The following is a 6,156-nucleotide window of genomic DNA, read 5'->3' as shown; positions in this document are numbered from 1 at the left end:
TGTACCATTTGATATAGTTTGATACATGTATATACCCATGAAACTATCACCTTAAGGTCACAAACATCCATCACTCCTCACCCTCATGAGAGAGTGTGCATTTAAAAGATGACCTGCCCCACCTTGCCCTGGTCAGCTGCTGAGCTGGGCCCAGAAGCCTATTCTGCTGTCTCCTAATTTGGTTCTTTCTGGGAAATAAACCCATCAGCACCCTTGGGTGTGATGCTGGCTCTCCCACTCCCTAGCTGTGTGACCTTGGCCAAGGGTTACTTAACTTGGCTGCCTCAGTTTGTCATCTATGAAAGAGTACCTACCTCATAGGGCTGTGGGGCATATATAAGATTATATATATGATTATACACACACACGTATATATGAATTACCCAGTAAAAAGGTCTTAGGACAGTACTCGCACAACATGCAATAAACGTCGGCTGCTGTTATTTGATGCAAAGAGCTCTGTAAATGCATTTGCCTAGAAGTATCACATTGGGAAATACAAAAAGCCCAGTGGGATGGAAGGCTGAAATCTCTCTCCCTTCTCCAGGAGAACTGAGCTGAGACACTCACCTTAATGACGCCACTGTTACAGGATGCCCTGTGTGTCTAGTTAATGCCATACTTATTTAATAGTTTCTTCAGATCTGTCCATGTCCTTGACCGGTCCTGTCTCATATTAAGTATGGTTCTTAGCAAATTACAGACTATCCCAGCCCAGGAGGGAGGAGTTGGTGTCCCCCTTAGACACTCAGGCTGTCATCAATTCCTCTCTCTCTCCTTCCTCGTCACCGGAGGCTCTGGCTACTCCTCAGAAAAGCCTCCCAGGTCTGCCCTCTGCCTTAAGACGAGCCCTCATCCTCCTTGCCTAGCCCCCTCTAATCACTCTCCTTCAATGCCAGCTACTTGTGCAGCAGCCAGATGGTGAAATTTCCAGAAGCCCAGCTCTGTTCCAGTCACAGTCCAGCTCTAAAGCCTTTGATGGATCCCTGAACGGAATAATCAAATCCAAATTCTTTCCCTTGGCATTGAAGTTTCTCCATGGTCTGAACCCGGCTCACCCTTCTTGGCTCCAAGTCCCACTCAGAACCCTTATTTGCACTGTCAGAATAGCACAGTGCTGTTCACTAGCTCAGGACTTAGGAGAACAAGCCTGGAATCTGTTCAGAAGCAGAGACACCGCAACTCTATTGTGATGACAGGAAGTAACATTTAAAGAAACACGGACATCTAAGTAGATGACTTTGAGTTCTCAGAATAGAAACCACCTTTGGAAAAAATGTTAGTAAACACATTAGAGAGGAGTTTGAGATTCTCTGGGCAGGGCCTTAAAAGATGATGGCAAATTTCCTGGCATGACACAGAGGAGGAATTTATGTCCTGGGGAAGGAAGGTGGAGGCAAATGAGAAGAGAGGAGGGAGGAGAGCTGGCAAGATGAAGAGCATCTTGGATGAAGGGGGCTGTCAGCTCCTCCTCTGTGTCCTCACCTCCATCCCAGCCCATCTTTAGTCTGCTAAACTCACAAACATTTGGTGGGGGTGGGGGTGAGTGAGTGTACATGCACACGTGCATGTGTGTGACGGGGTGTGTGCGTGTGTGTTTGTAGGGTAGAGTAGATCTGGAAGGAGGGGTTGAGCATATTATACAGAGAAGGTCGCAGGACCTTCAGCCTCTGGGAAGGCATCGAAGTTATGGGGAGAGTTCTGGAATGCTACCGGCTGTCGAGTTTGGGGGATTTGAGCCGATTTTACCTACTTTAATGATCATCTGGTTCCATTTATAATTATTACTATTGTCATTACCAAAAAAACCCCTCTAAAAAGATACTCCCTCCTGGGAGAAACACAGAAGAAAGAACAGAATTTTGCTGCAAAACAGAGATCCTTTAGAAATGCTTGCTAGGGCTTCCCTGGTGGCGCAGTGGTTGAGAGTCCACCTGCCGATGCAGGGGACACGGGTTCGTGCCCCGGTCCGGGAGGATCCCACATGCCGCGGAGCAGCTGGGCCCGTGAGCCATGGCCGCTGAGCCTGCGCGTCCGGACCCTGTGCTCCGCAACGGGAGAGGCCACAACAGTGAGAGGCCCAGGTATCGCAAAAAAAAAAAAAAAAGAACTGGAACTAGAAATGCTTGCTTGTCAGAAATATATCTTTCCTTTCTGGTTAGTGGATGAGTGGTTTGCAGAAGAGGGCCCTGGAAAACATCAGGCTCTGAACAAAAAAACTGAAAATTGCCAGTAACCATATTGTAAAAGTTCAACCTCACTGCTCATCAAGGGACTGCAAATTAAAACAGCAGCGAGGTATATATACTGTTTGCCAGTGAGGACCAAGAGAGCCTAGGTCTTTACAGAAACCTCTGGTCGCTGTACAGTGGGGAGAGAGAGCACCATGTCCCCCTGCTTCAGGCCTCCCAGAGACCAGATGACAAGTGTCCCAAACTTGGGTCCAAGTCCCACTCCCAGCAGCCACAGAGAGCACGTACCTCTACACACCCAGAGGCGGGGGGCAGAATTCAGAAAATCCCAGCGTGAACCTGGGAGGGACCACTGTAACCCCCAAAGAGGCCAACCTTGATCATGTTTAGGTTTTCATAGTACTTTATTAAAGTATAAATTACACATAGTAAAATACACAGAACTCCAGTGGACCGATCAGTGACTTTACACATGTGTATACCCATGTGACCGCCACCCAGATCAAGAGATGGAGAGTATTTCCATCACCCCAGAAAGTTGCCTCATTACAGTAGTCCCCCTTATCCATGGTTTCGATTTCCATGGTTTCAGTTACCTGTGGTCAACCGAAGTCCAAGAATATTAAATAGAAAATTCCAGAAATAACTCATAAATTTTAAATTGCGTGCGATTCTGAGTAGCATGATGAAATCTCGCGCCATCTTGCATATCCCACTTGCTAGTCACTTAGTGGCCGTCTCCATAATCAGACCGACTGTCACATTATCTCAGTGCTTGTGTTCAGGTAACCCTTATTTTATTCAATAATTGCCCCAAAGTGCAAGAGTAGTGATGCTGACAATTCATATATGCCAAAGAGAAGCCATAAAGTGCCTCCTTTAAGTGAAAAGGTGGAAGTTCTTGACTTAATAAGGAAAGAAAAATTGTATGCTGAGGTTGCTAAGATCTTTGGTAAGAACGAATCTTCTATCTGTGAAATGGTGAAGAAGGAAAAAGAAATTTGAGCAAGTTTTGCTGTCACACCTCAAACTAAAAGAGTTATGGCCACAGTGCCTGGTAAGTGCTTAGTGAAGGTGGAAAAGGCATGAAGTTTGTACAATAAGAAATTTTGAGAGACAGAGGCCACACGCACATAACTTTTATTACAGTATATTGGTATAATTGTTCGATTTTATTATTAGTTATTGTTATTAATCTCTTACTGTGCCTAGTTTATAAATTAAACATTATCATAGGTATGTATGCATAAGAAAAAACAGTCTATATAGGGCTCAGTACTATCTGTGGTTTCAAGCATTCACTGGGGGTCTTGGAACGTATCCCCTGTGGATAAGAGGTGACCACGGGATCCTGAGCTGTCACCACAGACTGAGTCTGCCTGCTGTTGAACTCCACATCCATGGGACCATATGGTATGTATATTTTTTGGTCTGCCTGTTTTTGCTCATTATATATTTTTTTGAGATTTATCCATGGCTGTATGTGTATCAGTAGTTCATTTGCATTGATGAGAAGAATTCTGTTGTATGGATAGACCACAATTTGTTTATCCATTATCCTGATGATGGACTTCTTTTCCTTATTTTTTTTATTTTATTGGAGTATAATTGCTTTACAATGTTCTGTTAGTTTCTGCTGTACAACGAAGTGAATCAGCTATATATATACATATATCCCCTCCCAAGCTGAACTCCCTGTGCTATACAGCATGTTCCCGCTAGCTATCTATTTTACACATGGCAGTGTATATATGTCAGTCCTAATCTCTCAGTCCATCCCACCCTCCCCTTCCCCCACCCCAGTATCCATCCTTCCGTTCTCTACGTCTGTGTCTGTATTCCTGCCCTGCAAATAGGTTCATGTGTACCATTTTTATAGATTCCACATGTATGCATTAATATACAATATTTGTTTTTCTCTTTCTGACTGACTTCACTCTGTATGACAGACTCTAGGTCCATCCACAACTCTACAAATGACCCAGTTTTGTTCCTTTTTATGGCTGAGTAATATTCCAGTGTATATATGTACCACATCTTCTTTATCCATTTATCTGTCGATGGACATTTAGGTTGTTTCCATGTCCTGGCTGTTGTAAATAGTGCTTCAATGGACATTGAGGTACATGTGTCTTTTTGAATTATGGTTTTCTCAGAGTATATGCCCAGCAGTGGGATTGCTGGGTCATATGGTAGTTCTATTTTTAGTTTTTTAAGGAACCTCCATACTGTTCTCCGTAGTGGCTGTATCAATTTACATTCCCACCAGCAGTGCAAGAGGGTTCCCCTTTCTCTACACACTCTCCAGCATTTACTGTTTGTAGATTTTTGGTGATGGCCATTCTGACAGGCGTGAAGTGATACCTCATTGTAGTTTTGATTTGCATTTCTCTAATTAGTGATGTTGAGCATCTTTTCATGTCCCTCTTGGCCATCTGTATGTTTTCTCTGGAGAAATGTCTATTTAGGTCTTCTGTCCATTTTTTGATTGGGTTGTTTTTTTGATATTGAGCTGCCTGAGCTGTTTGTAGATTTTGGAGATTAGTTCTTTGTCAGTTGCTTCATTTACAAATATTTTCTCCCATTATGAGGGTTGTCTTTTCATCTTGTTTATGGTTTCCTTTGCTGTGCAAAAGCTTGTAAGTTTAATTAGGCCCCATTTGTTTATTTTTGTTTTTATTTTCATTGCTCTAGGAGGTGGGTCAAAAAAGATCTTGCTGTGATTTATGTCAAAGGGCGTTTTTCCTATGTTTTCCTCTAAGAGTTTTATAGTGTTTGGTCTTACATTTAGGTCTTTAATCCGTTCTGAGTTTATTTTTGTGTATCGTGTTAGGGAGTGTTCTAATTTCATTCTTTTACATGTAGCTGTCCAGTTTTCCCAGCACCACTCATTGAAGAGACTGTCTTTTCTCCATTGTATATTCTTGCCTCCTTTGTCATAGATTAGGTGACCATAGGTGTGTGGGTTTATCTCTGGGCTTTCTATCCTATACCATTGATCTGTATTTCTGTTTTTGTGCCAGTACCATACTGTCTTGATTAGTGTAGCTTTGTGGTATAGTCTGAAGTTGGGGAGCCTGATTCCTCCAGTTCCATCTTTCTTTCTCAAGATTTCTTTGGCTATTTGGGGTCTTTTGTGTTTCCATACAAATTGTAAAATTTTTACTTCTAATTCTGTGAAAAATGCCGTTGGTAATTTGATAGGGATTGCATTGAATCTGTAGATTGCTTTGGGTAGTATAGTCATTTTCAATTTTTTTTTTTTTTCAGTACGTGGGTCTCTCACTGTTGTGGCCTCTCCCGTTGCAGAGCACAGGCTCCGGATGCGCAGGCTCAGCGGCCATGGCTCACGGGCATAGCCGCTCCATGGCATGTGGGATCTTCCTGGACCAGGGCACGAACCCGTGTCCCCTGCATCGGCAGGCGGAATCTCAACCACTGCACCATCAGGGAAGCCCATTTTCAAAATATTGATCCTTCCAATCCAAGAACATGGTATATCTCTCCATCTGTTGGTATCATCTTTAATTTCTTTCATCAGTGTCTTATAGTTTTCTGCATACAGGTCTTTTGTCTCCCTAGGTAGGTTTATTCCTAGGTATTTTATTCTTTTTGTTGCAATGAAAAATGGGAGTGTTTCCTTAATTTCTCTTTCCGATTTTTCATCATTAGTGTATAGGAATGCAAGAGATTTCTGTGTATTAATTTTGTAACCTGAAACTTTACCCAATTCATTGATTAGCTCTAGTAGTTTTCTGGTGGCATCTTTAGGATTTTCTATGTATAGTATCATGTCATCTGCAAACGGTAACAGTGTTACTTCTTCTTTTCCAATTTGTATTCCTTTTATTTCTTTTTCTTCTCTGATTGCTGTGGCTAGGACATCCAAAACTATGTTGAATAATAGTAGTGAGAGTGGACATCCTTATCCTCTTCCTGATTTTAGAGGAAATGCTTTCAGTTT

Source organism: Delphinapterus leucas, chromosome 2 (genome assembly GCF_059928025.1).
Source record: "Delphinapterus leucas isolate spDelLeu-1000000601 "Yukka" chromosome 2, BTC_Dleu_Yukka2, whole genome shotgun sequence".
In the NCBI taxonomy this organism is placed as follows: Eukaryota; Metazoa; Chordata; class Mammalia; order Artiodactyla; family Monodontidae; genus Delphinapterus; species Delphinapterus leucas.
Note: the sequence above shows the minus strand (reverse complement) of the source record.